The following is a 16567-nucleotide window of genomic DNA, read 5'->3' on the forward strand; positions in this document are numbered from 1 at the left end:
TGTGTGTATGTGTATATTTGTAGAGAATTTTTTTTTGTTTTTTTACAGCCTCAATGTTGGTTGTAGCTGTGAAAGATACAGACAGCTTCATAGTGAATCTTAAATCTTCATGCCCGCATAATGTGGATGAAGTTAGGTTTTCTCCCCTCTTCTTCAACTAATTGTATGCCTTGCCTATGCAACTGTAATTATTTTACCAATGTCTGTGGAACCCCTTGTTAAAAATGTAGTCAGAAAAAGTTTAGAAATAAACCAATTTTTGAGAACTGTGTGGTAAAGCAAATCTTGCTAAAGGAAAGCTATCCTCCAGATTGGAACTTGAGCAGATCACCTCATGAGCAGGAACTTCCAGGAATGAATGAACTCCTGCCATTTTCATCTTGCTCCCTGCTGCAGATTGGGTAGATTATTTTTAAAATGGAATAAACATACTTCAGTCTGGACCCAACCAAATGAAAGTATAAAAAAAACTTTACATGCTACAACATTTTTTAAATGAAAAATTTGCACATTCACTTATGGTGTACTTTGAGTGGTTTTTATATAGAATAAAAAAAACTCAAGATTTTTCACCCATGCACTTGATCTCTAAACTGAGTTGACACATACGTAGAACAGCATCAGCTCAGGGTTTTACATTGTAAAGTCTAGCTTAGTTACAAAGGCTTGACAGACTGTATCTCTTAGTATTATAAAAATGTAAAAGTCTACAGCAAATTGCATAGCAAATGGACTGTGTTATGCTCTCTGTAACTTTTTGGATTGCCAAGGAAGGTATGATTCTTCTATCTATATAAAATGCCTTAATGAAGAGAGTATGATTCTTCTATCTATATAAAATTCCCTAATGAAGAGAGTCTTTTTGTGTTTATGCTTAGAAATGTTAAGCCTTGCTTACGGGAGTTTTGCCTTGCTTATGGCAGTTTTGTTTGGCAGTGTCATTTTTTCATCCTTAAATTAGTTTTGGTGTATGAGGATATAGTACTCGGAATTATTTTTGAAATCTAGTGAACATGCTTTGAATATCGTTCTTAAGCTTTTTCCCCTCCTTACTACATGACCCAAACTTAAATGTATTAAGTGGGTCCATTTGTACATCAGGAGCAGTTTTAGACTGAGTGAGGCTTCTTGTGCCCTGTCTTTGTTGGGCTTATCTGCAGTTTGTGGAAACACATGATGGGGCTCCAGTGACTGCAATATGGGGAACGTCCTGTGTGAAACTTGACTTAAAACCCTTCCTGGGGTGATGATGATTCTGGTTGCAGACTACAAAGGCCTAGATTTGAAGGGTGCTGGGTTTTTTTAATTACCCCAAAGTAGTACTACCCATCTATCAAAAATGTTTTGGATTTTGTTATAGCCACTGGTAGCTTGTTAATAAATATAGACAGAGTCTATACCCACAGTGCCCTCCCATCCCGCTGTTGGATCTTAGTGCAAGGGAAGTGGCAAAGACACTAGGAAATGCCTTCTGTGGGGTCACAATAAAGGACTTGAGGAACACTTCAGTGAAGGGGGGATATGTTTAGACTAAAGGATGAACAGGAATAAGCCTAGGCTCAAGATTACGATGGTTCTTGAGATCCAAGAGAGGTTGAAATTCCAAGTTAGAACCAAAGTCATGGTACAGAAAAACTGAGATGGGACCTATATAAGATTATGACTGAGAAGAGCTATGGAGTTATCATTTAAATCTGACAATGATCTGGGGATTATCATTTTATTATTATTTTGGTGCATGTTGAGTCATAGTTTGAGAAGCACATTGTCTGGAGACTTTGCTGTTGTGTGAACATAATAGCATGTGCTTACACCAGGTACAATGCTATGAAATCACTAGTTTAATGTATGTGGTCACTATGGTAAGTCCAGTCCATCACTGACTGAAACATCATTATGTAGTACATACTGTACTATATTTTTATACCAGTAAAATACATACATGTCAAAATCATGTTTTTTTAATTCATATAATTTAATTCCTTCAATAACCTAAAAAGGTAGTAGGATAGGGGCTGTTGTACCCATTTAATAGATGGTGAAACCAAGCCACACTAATTTTAAATGATTTATTAAAGGGCACTAACCAGGAGGGCTGAGCTGGTGTGTTCATGGAGCCTGTATGGTCCAGTGGAAACATTAGGAATCTTAGAGTAGAAAAAGATACACTTAGATCCCTATCTTTGACTTTCACTTTCTCTGTGACCTTTGGCCTTATCTAACCCCTAAACCCTAGAGAGAGGTTAGATAAGGTTCCTCTAGGCCTCTAGGGAGGATATATGTTTTTTTTTTTTCCTGATCTACCCAAATAACCCAGAGCAGAATAGAAGGACCAGCAAAGCCACTATGTTGGTCATACTCGTGATTTTTCTCTGGACAGTCTCTGCATGCATAGCATTTCTGTGCCAGTGTGAGTCAGTGTGCTTAAAATTTATAGGTTCCCATATAGCTGTTCTTGATCAATAAACTCTATTATTTCTTTATTCATAATCATCAAGAAGCAACAAGAGATACAATTATGATGGCTGTATGCAATAGAGCATGTAGTTCTTCAGACATTCAGAACAGCCCAGGGAGAAATACTCAACCTCAACACAGAAGATTATGTCCAGTTCTGGGAAATTGTATATAGCCTTTGAATTACTTCCAAAGACCTATACTTTTCATGCACTTTGGAGTTTTGGGCTCCCAAAATTTATACTCTCTTCCTTTAGTTTCTTCTTGTTTCCCTTTCCTAACCTCCATGTCAAAGTGTCTTGGGTTGACAGAGTTAACTCTTTCTTCTCCAGTGGTGACAGATAATTATCTGTCACTCTTAAGGAGAAAATGTAAATTTTCATTGATATATGTACTCATTCAGATCCATCCTGCCTTTGTTGCTTGAGAATACAAAGAGCATAGATTAAAAATGGAGGTTAGCATCCAGGAGTTTGGCCTAGTGGTAGAGTGCTTGCCTAGTATACATGAAGACCTGGGTTTGATTCCTCAGTACCACATACATATAAAAAAGCCGGACGTGGTGCTAAGGCTCAAGTGGTAGAGCTCTAACCTTGAGAAAGTCCAAGGACAGTGCTCAGGCCCTGAGCTCAAGTCCAGGACTGGCAAAAAAAAAGAAAAAAAAATGGAGGTTAAATACTAGGAAACTTGACCTAAGTGGAGTGAGTGTTCCATCAGCAAGCATAAAGGATGTAGAGGTGCTGTCTTGCCACTTAGAGTCTCGCCTAATTCAACTTGAAATTTTACACCTTTCACAGGAGAGACGGAGGTGGTTAATAAGTGTTAATAATGACTAATATCATGTATGTTAATTGAATGTTGATAAGTATCCAAAATACATGAAAATACATGCTCTCCTTCCTAGGTTTAATTCCTCAGGTAGTTGTGAACTAGTAAGACAGTTTTTATACCAGTCAAATACAGACATTTCAAAATGATGGTTTTTAGGGTTTTTTTTTTCCATGCCACATAGCTGTGCTTAACTCTAACACAACTAAGTCTGTAATAAGGGAAAATACTTGCTTCTTAATATAATTTCTGAGAAAGTTCTTAGACAAAAAATAAAATAAAAATGTTATGTTTTTTTCACATACAGGGGATAAATAAATAGCCTGTAGCATTTTGATGTGGATTTGAAAACAAGATGTGTGATTCATTGGCAATAAGTGATATGGCCATGTGGAGTCTTACGGAGAAGTGAGAGGTGGAATTCAGCCGGGTCAGTGGTGCTGAAGTCCTTGTTCACCTCCAGAGAGCTGTGTTTGTTAACGTAGCTGGGTCTTCTGATATCATCAGCTCATTTCTACCACCTTGAACTTCACTCACAGCTTCACATTGCATTCTAGAAGCTGAACAAACTCCGGTGTTTAAAACTCAATCATGTGTAGGGGAAATAAAGTTCTCCACAAGAAACATAGTAATTTTTTCAAATAATGTGTGGATTTGAAGACTGCCCATGCTTACCAGAAGTGCAGTAGTTTTTAAGTCTTCCCTCTGAAGGAACAGAGGAACAATAGATAGCAGTATAGCAATCACTTCTTCTAAGGCAAGAGGTGGCTAATCATTATCCTCTTCTCCCTTACTGTGTTAGTATTGTACAAAGAAAGGATTCCGCTTGAGCATGACAAGATCCACATTCCCATATGCTTTAAAGAAGTACCCAGCGCTGCTGTGGGCAGAGCTATTTCTTCTAAGACACATAGTGAGGTTGGCTCACACTCACTATAAGCCAAGAAATGAGTTGCATTTTATGGCTCATCATTCTGTGCTTAACTTCATATCCCTGTTAAAATTACAGAGAACATGCTACAATGAAATTAATTTTGGCACCTGGCCTAAATCCTAGAGGAAGCCTGATAACTGAGATTAGACAATACTACACTTGGTGATTTTTCTTTATGTTTTTATTTACTTACCTTTGAGTGATTACACAGAGGGGCTTTAGTTCAATATCAGTTTATGAGTACCATGTATCTTGATCCGTGCCATCCCTTTCAGCACACTCTCCCATATTTCCCAACTACACCTATCCTGTCAGGTTACCTGGTTCAGATTTTACGTATGTACCCTGAATAATATTGTACTCACCTATCCTTTCTCCATTCATCTGCTCCAACTCCAGTTGACCTCATCTCCCCCAATTTCTCCCCCATCACCATATTTCAGTTTCCTGGTGTTCCTTTTGTTTGTTTTGTTGAGTCTTTCCTAATAAAACATTCCTTTTTGTTTTTCTCCTGTGCTGGGGATCATACCAAAAGCCGGTGTAATCTGAGACAAGTATTCTACCAATGAGCTCCACTTCAGCACCAAAAGAATTCTTTCCTATTTTGCAAAGGAATGGAACCCAGGGCCACATATACTGGAGACAATCACTGTACCACTGAGCTACACTACGAACCCTTCCAAACCTTCCAAAGGATTCTTACTAAGATACTTCAGTCATATTCTTTGCTCTTCTGTGGTATATGAGAAAACAAAAATGAAGTTTCAGAGAAGACTAGTTAATGTGGAGACACTAAATATCTTATAAACTGAAGCCATTTTTAAGTCTGTATGTCTTGGCCAACAGCTTTTAACACTGAAACAACCCCATTTTTCAAATTTTACTGTAATTTTTCCCCAGGGGGATAATTTCTGGTTGCATTGTTTAAAGTGTGTTTTTCAAATGATATACCTAAGTATGAAGAACATTGAAATTAAGCCAATATTTCCATAGTAAAGGTTAATCCTTAATGTTGACTGTTAAATGGTAATCCCAAATACACATTCTCCAGGGTTTGGACTTACTTGAAAAGAAAAATCAGCATAAATCAAATGTTAATCACAATGATCCTGAAAATGGTTTTTAGGCATTTTAGCTCATTATTTACTATTTTGGTTATACTTAAGATAGTTTGTGCATGGGTCTTAGTGTGAGAGGTTCATTTGTGACTTTGAAATGGAGTCAAAACTTGTAACCCCATCGATGTTCCGCAAATACAAAATCTTCATCTAATCCCCTTCAGTCTGCTGTAAATTATCTGTGGCCAAGAATATGTCAGATGCATTTACCATGTTTCCTCCTGAGCTTTGACAGTAACTGGAAATTTGACTGTGTCTCGAAGATAATGTAATTTAACCATATTATTTTCATATTATTCATGTGCAATTTCTTAGAGAAGGAAAAATACTATTCCTGATGAGTTGTATTACATATACCTTAGCTCTTGTGTTTATAAAAATCTTTATTTATTTATTTATTTTAAAGAATCAGTACTCTGCAAGTGAGGAAAAGACAAATATTCAGTGAGTTCTCGTTGCTTTTTTTTTCATGTACCTGGAACCAATTGCTTTCACCATTATGCTTAGCAAACATGGTAGAAATATACAAATAGATTTCATTTAAGAAGCATTTCCTAGATACATATGTGTGCATATTGTTTAGTTAAATCTACTACTAGGAGTGACCAGTGTAGAGATAGTATTTGAAGTTTGAAATGATATTGGTGAACAAACTGCGTTTCAGAAGCCTAGAGACTTCTTACAGGAAGAAGAAGATCTTAGTGGGTAACTTTCTAGCACAAGCATACTGTAGGCTAGAAAAGTATCTGTAAAGCCAGTATGGAGTAAGGGTAAAATTTTCTTGAGATTTAAAAACTTCTAAATTTGTCTTAACTGAAATTTGTAAATTCCTCCCAGAAATGTTCACTTTAAAAGGCAGGTAAAAATTGTAAGCTCCCATAGTTTCTTTTTAATTGCTAAAAAACTAGAACAGACAGCTTACTTTGCCTGTAGTGTAAGCAGTACATATTTTGGTTTTTCATTGAGTTGGAAAAGAATAGCATAGCATCATCATCAATTTCCTTTGATAAGTTATTCATTGGAGTGCTGAAAAATAATACGTCCTCTACTAATGAGGCTATGGGAAATGGATATTCAGCTCATCAATAAATTTGTAAGTGCCGACAGAAGGAGCACAGTGTAACTACTGCACTGTGCTGTTTTGGATACTGTATAGAGTTATGCAATATGATCTCTTCTTTGTTTTTCAGACAGGGTCTTGCTATATATAGCCCAGACAGAGGAACACTGGCATTATGGGTGTCTCCTCCACACTAGTCCTACGTCTTTAGCTGCTATATGCTTCCCCTCACAGGATTCCCTTTTGATCCCTTTATCTTTTGAAAACCCAGTTTATAGAATTCCCACTATACCAGACATGAAGGAACATGAAAGGAAAAAGGTGGATCAGAAAAGTTAAGCAAATTGCCCAAGATTACCCAACTATTAATTACTAAAGCCTGATCTAAGACAGGCTTGAAATTTAATACTGAAATGTAAAATTCTTTGCATAGCACCCCTTCTGCTTCACTTCCAGCAATTCTGTAAATACATTTGAGTGGTCAGTTGTCAGAAACTTGCATGTAGAGATTTTCTTGGTTGGTAATGGAAGCAGCCAGGTTCTCCTTTCCACCAATGGGCAACATATTTTCAGCTGAGACACAAGGGTTTGGATTGAGATTGGATAGGCTTGCATCCACCATTGTCATATGCTAGTTTGGTTTTTGGATCCTTGAACTGGGGTGACCAAAGCCCAGGCTAAGACTCTGAGGGAAGTTATAACCCATAATAATAAAACAAAAATAATGCCTAAAATATTTGCTATCTGCTAGACACTGTGCATGCTAAATGTTTTGGTTTTAAAATTTGGTGTGACTTGTTAGTCATCATGGTAGCCGAAGGTGGTATATGATACTTGATGTAATTGCTTTCTTGTATGGTAGGATTTCTGAGGTCACAGCAGATAAGTGTTTGATCAGTGATTGTAACTACAAAATCTAGTCCCTTAAGTACAGTACCATTCTGCCTGTCTAGATAGTAAGCAAATTAGAATCTATCTATCTATCTATCTATCTATCTATCTATCTATCTATCTATCATCTATCTATCATCTATCTATGTATCTATCTAAAATCTAATACTCTAAAAGCAGGGAGTGTTCATGAGCAATCTCAAGAGATAGTTTCTTGTATTCTCAAAGACAATTGTGTCAGTATGCCCTGCTCATTGGTTGTGATCCAACTCAGGGCAGAAGTTTGTGCTGTCACTGATGCTTCAAGTGCTGGTCTAGGAGCCATCTTTCTTCTCCCTGCTCTGGTTTTCATTGACTGTTAGGTTAATAGATTTGACCTAAGTATAGATAAGATTCATATCAAACTGCAAGGGGCTTTAACAATGAACAGGACTAACCTATTCAATCAGGGAAACAAGTATGAGATTGGAAAGATGGAGATAAATTTACGTTTAATGTTTACCCCTTTGACAAAAAGATTTAAGCCTAATTCTTAGTCATGTTTTTGGGATGGGGGGAGGTAAAAGGCAAACTGGTTGAATATTTAAATGTATTATTTGATTTAAAAAGACATTTCTTTTTAGTTTTTTCTTTCATCTAACTTTTCTTGGGCAGTCCTGGGGATTGAACTCAGAGCCATACCCTAGTATTTTTCTATTTTGGCCACTTCTTCAGTCCTTTTAGCTTTCCCTTCATTTTTTTTGTTAAGAGTCTCAAACAAACTGCCCTGGTGGGCCTTAGGCCATAGTTCTCCTAACTTGACCTCCTGAGTAGCTATCTAAACTTTTTTTTTTTTTTTTTGCAATTTGTATTGTTCATTGAAAAGGTGATGTACAGGGAAGTTACAGTTACATAAGTCAGGTGATACGTACCTTTCTTTTTTAACATGGTCTCCCAGTTTTTCCCTTCTACCCCCCCCTCCCAGCTATCTAAATACCTAAGGTGCTAAAGTTCCTTATTTCTCAGCATTTACATGGGATGTGGAAGAGAGTGGGACTCTCTGAATGCTGGAGAGCCAGAAAGGTGCCACAAGTTCTGACACTAATCTCTTTAAGTTTGGGGATCTTTAAGTTTTTGGAAGTCCCGTTAGATCTCTCAGTCTGTTGCTGGTGCTTTCTGTTTGTGTCTTCAGTTGATGGCCACAGTGATCCCTTCCTAGAGGTTAATTGGAGATAAGAGTTTCAGTTCCTTTTGTGTCAGATCTCAGCCTCCTAAGTAGCTAGGATTATAGGAGTGAGCCACCTCGTCTGGCCCAAAGTTTTTAAGTGATCTAATGGGAAATAGTTTTCTTCTTGAGATATGTATGCATTAATTTCCCAGGACATGTGATTCTGTAAGCCCTCAGCTACCTTTGCCTTCTTTGTCCTCTTAGAGGATCCACTATTCTTCTTTTCTAAGAAAAAAGACCACCAATGATTTTGCTTCATTCTTTCCTCTTCCCCTTCATTGTAAAATAGGAAAATTTCCATTCTTGCTTCTGAACTGATCCTTTTATCTCTGCTCTTGAATTCTCTTTTCCCTAGTTTTCTCAAGACTGTATTTCATTAGTAATCTTATCACTTGTATCTTTTCCTCTCAACACCCAGTCACTCTTAAACTTCCTCTCGATCTTGATTCTTTTGCAGTCTTCACAAGTACAAGTTTGCCTGAAAGGGGAGGAAATGAGATGAGATTGCTGTTTGAACTTTCTAAAGTACATCTCTAAGATTGTAGTGATTGTCTTTGAACTGCTAAGGGCTCTCATTGTGTATTGAATGAAGTGCTGCTACCACTACCACCTCTTCTCAGCCTCATCTCATGTTACCTCTGTCTGTCTACTGTTCTACTTACACAGGCTGTTTTCCAGCATTCCTTGCTATTGTCTGTTGCACAATAATATATTCACATCAAGTACCTTTCCTCTTTATCTCTACCTACCAAGTGTAAGCGTTTCAAGACCTTCATAATGCTTCTTAAGTACAACATCATCAATCAGTCTTTTGTTCCCTACTCTTACAATACCATTTATGCCTCTTGTACTTACATCTTGTTGTTTGTATATATTTCCATATCTACTATACAATGAGCTCTTTGATTCTTACACATGCATATTCTTTTTTTCCCTGCCAATATGAAGGCTTGAACTCAGAGTCTGGGTGCTATCCCTTAACTTATTTAGTTAGACTGGCTTTCTACCACTTGAGCCACAACTCACCACTCTACTTCCAGCCTTTGGTTTGTTAATTGGAGATAAGAGCTTTGCAGACTCCTGCCTGGACTGGCTTTGAAATTCAGTCCTCAGATCTCAGCCTCCTAAGTATTTATAATTACAAGCATGAGCCACTAGTACCTACATTAATGTGCATTTGTGCTTTATATCATTGAAATTGATTTACACAGATGTATTTTTTGTAAATGAGGTAGTATTTGGATTTAAACTCAAATATATAAATAAATAGGCTTCAGTGATATTTTATTTTATCATATTAGTATATGCAAGATTTAAAAAATGTAATTTATAATTTGACTGAGCAATTCGATCATCATATGGAATCCTGGAAATGGTCCTTCATAATTTGCTTAATACTATCTTGCAAAGTCTTGGTTCAAGTGAGTGTTTTTATAATCCTAAACTTTGTAGGCAATGATATATTCTAAAATGAGCAGGAACAAATGAAGGCCATTCAGACTTTATCAAAGTGCCAAGGATTACCTAAATAACCAGGTAGAAAAGGTAATTATAAAGCTTCTCTAGTTACTTCATTTGGGTAAAGCATGGCTTGCATTTGAAGCACTTACCTCTGTCTGTGTGTACCTGGCTGTTCAAGTCCTTTTTGATCATATAGCTTCTTAACCTCTGAATAGTTCAGATGTTTAAGTTATTTTCAGTGTGTTGAGTTTACATCCACTTCTGAAGTCTTAAAGGAGATAGTATCTACTCACTGCATGTGCTTCATAGATATTGGGATAGAATTGAGTCAGAAATTGTTCTTTGATTTTTCTGAGATCATTCACAATCCAGAAGAACCCGGCAAAGATGTAGTACAGTCACTAGACAGCACAATGCTCCCCAGAATCATGAAAGAAAAATTAAATTATGTGCAGTAGACTGTAATTAGCTCAAGGAGAAGGCTAATACACTTTTGAGAATAAAATCATTCACATGTATTAAAACAGAAATAACTGTTTCTATGACCATAACCTAGCCTCAAGGCTGCATTAACAAGAACACCTTTAGTTTTTCCCTATGCATCTTGACAAATCCAACATTCCACTGCACTAAGATGAAGCACATATAGTTCTAGACAGACTGGAATTAGAGTCTTGAATTTTCATCTAACAAGTGTACTTATTCCTGAAGCTAACATTGAAAGTCTATGTTCGCATACTTAGTTTCTTTAAAAGCTTGGTTCAGTAGCTATCTTTATAAAGCAATTCCTAACTGTAGAAAGGACTAATAATTCCTTCTCTTGACATTTCCCAGATAATTGTTTTTATACCGATGTCAAGACATATGAAAGAGTTTGTTGAACTGATTTGTCTCCCTCTTAAAGGTCTGAGCTCTTCTTAAATATTGTGCATATCTGTTTCTTTTTTTTGTAATTTTAAATATCCTTTATTCTAACATAGAGTAAGAATTCAATAACTATCAGTGGGTCATAAAATAGTTTAAAAACCTAGTTAGAGAAGTGTATGTGACAGTCTCTAAGATGCATGTACTTCTTTTTATTTTTTTAGCTGTATTTTTTAGTCTTGATTTTTGGTACCGGGGATTGAACCCAGGCTGTTGTACTTGCTACGCAAGTACTTTGCCCCTAGCCCACACTTTTTTTTAATAGCAGTTCTCATTTATACAATACTTTGTCTCATGTCTGCTTACCACTCCATAAAAATCGATTTGGGAACAAAGGATGCTGTGGAATTATTTACAGTTGTCTACAATTTTTTTTTTGCCAGTCCTGGGCTTGAGCACAGGGCCAGAGCAATGTCCTTGGACTTTCTCAAGGCTAGAGCTCTACCGCTTGAGCCTCAGCACCACTTCTGGCTTTTTTCTATGTATGTGGTACCAAGGAATCGAACCCGGGTCTTCATGAATGCTAGGCAAGCACTTTAACCACTAGGCCAAACTCCCGGCCCCTTGTCTACAATTTTTTAATGTTGGAACCAAACACAGGGGCTCATGCATGCCACACAGCCATCCTTCACTTAGCTATGCCTCAGTCCCTAAACTTCAATAATTAAATAATAACTGTACATATGTATGGTGTATACATGCTTACTGTAGAACCTCTGAAACTCATTTGCCACTCTTTCCACTCCAGAGCTGCTGCCAGCACAGCCACTCTTCCTCCTCCTCTTCCTCTTCCTCCTCCTCCTCCTCCCCCTCCCCCTCCTCCTCCTCCTCCCCCTCCTCCTCCTCCTCCTCTTCCTCTTCTTCCTCCTCCTCCTTCTCCTTCTTTTTCTTTGGTAGAAAGGTAAAGTAAGCTGAAGAAAAGCTTTGTGAATTTGATGTTACATGTCTTTGGTGTCAATTTCTTGTTTAGAGCCCATGTCCCATCTTTGACCACTAATTTTGAATCTTTTCTAGTCTTTTCTATGAAATTAAAGTGCAGTATTTCTTTTATAGAGGACTGAGAGTAATGTTGTCCATTGAACATGTAGATGTCATATTTTTCGTAAAATTTATTCAATTGTGTTTTTCTTTTTATTATGAAAATGTCATCTAATATATAATTGGTTTATCTTGTCAGCTCTTTTCCTAAAATTATGATGTAGTGGGCCTTTGTGTAACATATTTGATATGCTTTATGGGTTGCAATCAAAACCTTAGCATCTCACAACATTCATCGAAGAGCCATGTTAAACTGAAATTTTTAATTTGGTACAGTAGATAATGGAAATAAAGAATCCTTCCACTTGGGCCGGGAGTTTGGCCTAGTGGTAGAGTGCTTGCCTAGCATGCACAAAGACTCAGGTTTGATTCCTCGGTACCACATACACAGAAAAAAGCCAGAAATGGTGCTGAGGCTCAACTGGTAGAGCTCTAGCCTTGAGAAAGCCCCAGGACAGTGTTCAGGCCCTGAGCTCAAGCCCAGGACTGGCAAAAAAAAAAAATTCTTCCACAAATGTATATTTTTCCAAATGTCTTATCTGTCTTCTCATTGAAATCATTTGCCCAAGTTTATACACACTTATCTTAAATGATAATAGCCTAAAAGTGTCGATTAATAAATATCTAATGCCACAGATTTTTTTCTTCTAAAAGAAAGGCTGAGAAATGACATGGATAGAAACAATGATACTCAAACTTTCAGTTTTTCTTATGAATCAGAGATGGGTGAATAGAAATAAATTTTAAGGGTCTTGTTCATAACCCTTCAGAAAAATGAGCTTATGCTTAGGAAAGGGAAAGATAATTTTCACCTCATGTATATAAAAGTGAATTTTAAATGACCTGGGGACATTTTACAAGATTCATTAGCACTGTTACTGGAAACTTGTTAGTTTTGTTAAATATTAAGATTTCATTGCCTGGTAACATCTTATGGACCTAATAACCTTAACATAAAGTTAAAGAAGTGACATTCTGCTCTTTTATATTAAATTGTTTATGTAGTGTACCATGTGAACTGTTGATTTCCATGGAACATACATGAGTATCATCCTATGTTACGAAGACTTATTTGAGGAAAGATTTTCCATTTATAATAATGTAAGAACTGATCCAGGCTACGAAGACTTATTTGAGGAAAGATTTTCCATTTATAATAATGTAAGAACTGATCCGGACGTGGTGGCTCATGCCTGAGTCCTAGCTACTCAGGAGGCTGAGATCGGAGGATCATGGTTCAAAGCCAGCCCAGGCACTACAGTCTGTTAGACTCATCTCCAGTTAACCATCAGAAAACTGGAAGTGGCGCTGTGCCTCAAGGGGTGAGTGTAGCCTTGAGTTGAAGAGCTCAGGGACAGGGCCTAGACCCAGAGTTCTGCCCCACAACCACCACCAACAAAATAATAATAATGTAAAAACTGAGGCATGAAACTCGTTTAAAATTAATGCAAAACATTCTGAGATGGTGTCACCATGTCTTCATTATAATAGCGAAGAATAATTACTTCTATTTTAGAGACCATTTGATTTGAATTTGCTAAATCAGTAATTTGGAGTAAAGGTCATTCAGGTCCGTATTACGTGTCTCTTATTTATATTATTTGGATTTTTATTTTAAAATCACACTACGGGAAGTTTCTTTTTTAATTATTTTAAAATTTTATCAAGGATTTATATTAGTATAACAGGGTCAAGAAGGAAAAAGAGAAAAAAAAGAAACATTTCCTGTTTGCTAAGCAGAACGTATAAATTAAAGACTCCTTGAAGTATCTATAAGGTAAAGATAAACATAGCTTTGTTAGTGTTGAAGTTTTTTTTATCTTTTAAAGGAAAATTCAGTATTAAAGAGGTGATAAGTCATACAGTTATATTGAGCCCATTTTAATTCTCTTATTCAGTAGAGAGAAAGAAGAGAGAGACAGAGAGAGACAGAGAGAGAGAGAGAGAGAGAGAGAGAGAGAGAGAGAGAGAGAGAGAGAGAGAGAGAGAGAGAGAGAGCTCTGAAATTTCAGTATTTCCCATTGCCATGAGTCACTGTCCCAGTCAGACTCAAGAATACTGTCTTAGTTACAGCTGAAGGGGGAAGGCTTACAAGCTGTGGCTGGTTTATGGAGGTCATTGGTAGGATGGAGATTTGGGATTGGTACTAGCCTACCAAGAATTAATCTTTTCTCTCCACCCTTCCCAGCTCCCACCTCCTTGCCTCTTAGATCTAATGACTATCAGTCATTAGATAATCAGTCATGTGGTCAATGTTATTCCCTATAAATAGTTGTATCTTTAATAGAATCATGGCCCATTTATGTCTTCAGTGAGTTTTGCTTAAAATGCAAAACAACTCAGTGATCTTTTTAATCTGAGAAATAAGTTTTACTTTAGCATAGGTTATATTACCAGGGTACAGCTTTTCGTTTGAAGCCCTTTATTTTACTTTTTAAAAAAGGGAGACACCATTTGGTGTGTTGAAAGTATAGGTGTTAAAGCTAGGCACTGTGGTTCATGGCTGTAATCCTAGCTGCTCAGGGAGGCTGAGATTTGAGGATCCTAGTTTAAAGCCAGCCTGGACAGGAAAGTGCGTGAGATTTGCTGTCTCCAATTAACCATAAAAAAAGCCAGAAGCAGAGCTCTGGTTCAAGTGGTAGAGCACTAGCCATGAGCCAGAAGTGCTCAGGGACAGCTCACAGGTTGAGTTCAATACCCAGGCCTTTCTCTGTCCCTGTCTCTCTGTCTATCTGTCTGTCTCTCTCTTGGCTCTTCTTTCTCTTACACACAGTATGGTTTTAGAGAATACAGTTATAATAGTCAATGAATGCACTAGAAACATGTACTTGGAAATTTGAAATGGGTGAGGAAGGGATAGATGAGGGAGAATGAAGGAAGGTTGGGTCAATATGCATTATACATATAATGGATATGTTAACATGAAACCTTTTGAAGATAACAATAAAGCAGATTTTAAAATATTAATTAGTTAAGATTAATTAATTAAGCATTGTGTCTGTTCTTGTTTTGAAACCACCCTGGTGCCTTCAGTGGTAATCAGTCATATTCTTTGGCATAGATGGGCCTCCCATTTTCCAGAAGAGTAGAGCTTGTCAGTTGCCATTTTTGATTGCTAGCAAATGGTTGATTTGGGACAAGAAGAACAAGAGTTTAAAAAAGAAAATAAGTCTAACATTTGCTTAATAATTTGCCCTTTCCAGCAGCAGAATCTTATCTGACCACCCACATTCATCTGGTTGCTGACGTGGCTCTTGCTTCAATTGCAGCTGCTATTTTTGTACCTTTTGTGTCTTTTGAGGAACCAAGTGGGCCTACTTGCTTATGATGATTCATGTCTCAAAGTGAACAGGGTGTCCCAAAGCCCACTGCAGTGATGTGCAGAAAGGAGAGGAAAATAAAACACACTTTCCTTGAAGCACTTGGAAAGCTAATACGACTTGGTCCTCAAGGACCTCAGTGCTTTAGGTCTTTTTACAAGGGATATGGAAATTGTTTGTTTGTTTGTGGGTTTAACGAAATAACAAATGAACATTAGCTATCTATGGACAGTGTAATAAATACTGTGGCAAGGTCTCACTGTATAGCCTAGGTGGTCTTCAGCCTCCTTTGTAAATATGGCTTCACCGCTCTGAACCCCTAGGCTAGGTGGTACAGTGACATTTCTGTGTGGCTTTTTATATTAAGAATCAAACCATCTTAAAAGGTAGTTGACTGATTAATCTATCTAGAATAAGTAGCTTTATCTTTGCATTTCCTTGGATCAGACTTAGATAAATATTAATTCTAAGTACAAGAAAGGTCTTCACTCTCTTTCATAATAGAGTCACTGAAGACTCAGATTCTGCTTTGGTTGTTTTTGGATTCCTAGTTCAGAAATTAATTTTAGCACAGAACATAACAGCTGAAAAAAGAATTTGCTGTGAGGTTATCTGAGAAGCATACTATGCAGCTTGCTTGATGATGATTCAAAAGACGCTGTGTGGAAATCTCAGCTCTGAGGCAGAATGGCAGTCCAAGCTACTGTGGGTTCCTAATTACAATTAAGTTTTAACTCTAGCATTATGTTTGTAGTTGCCTCCATTCTCTTACAGGCAATTCCCTATTAACACAAGTAAAAGATTTACACTATATTAAAAGAAAGGGAATTTAAAAAAAAAATCATTACTAGAGCTGCAGTCCCAGGTTATATTTCCTAAAAGCAAACTGTTTCTGTGGATGAAGAATCAATATGCATATTAAGTTCTCTCCAAACATCATCATCTTTTAAATGTTCTTATTCGTCCTTCAGATTTCCAGAAGTTGTGCATGAGTTCCTGTGGAGAAAGTTGGCATCTTGGGAAACAAAGACGGTTGTGATGCAGTTTTTTGATATGAAGACAACAGGTTAATAACTAAAATTCATCATTTTCTGCTGTTGCTTTTTAATGTGTGTGTGTGTGTGTGTGTGTGTGTGTGCGCGCGCACGCGCGCACATGCACATGCACCAGTACTCACTCTTGAAAGCAGGGCTTCAAACTCTCACTTGAGAGTACCAAGTACTTGCGCTATAGGTAAACTTCTGGCTTTTTGATGGTTCTTTGAACATAAGAGTGACACAGACTTTTCTGATCAGGCTGACTTCAAACCATTATCCTCAGATCTCAACC

The 16567-nt window shown here is 37.2% G+C and overlaps 1 protein-coding gene across 2 annotated transcripts in view; it reads left to right on the top strand.

Moving 5' to 3' along the window:
• Hivep2 (HIVEP zinc finger 2) overlaps positions 1–16567 on the top strand; it is a 184953-nt gene that overhangs the window by 136072 nt on the left and 32314 nt on the right. For both annotated transcript variants that reach the window (XM_090338021.1, XM_090338020.1), the window contains exon 3: positions 16210–16304. The gene's annotated coding sequence lies outside the window, so the exon portion shown is untranslated. The remainder of the gene's footprint in view (positions 1–16209; positions 16305–16567) is intronic.

Source organism: Megascapheus bottae, chromosome 8 (genome assembly GCF_031878675.1).
Source record: "Megascapheus bottae isolate mThoBot1 chromosome 8, mThoBot2.hap1, whole genome shotgun sequence".
Taxonomy (NCBI): Eukaryota; Metazoa; Chordata; class Mammalia; order Rodentia; family Geomyidae; genus Megascapheus; species Megascapheus bottae.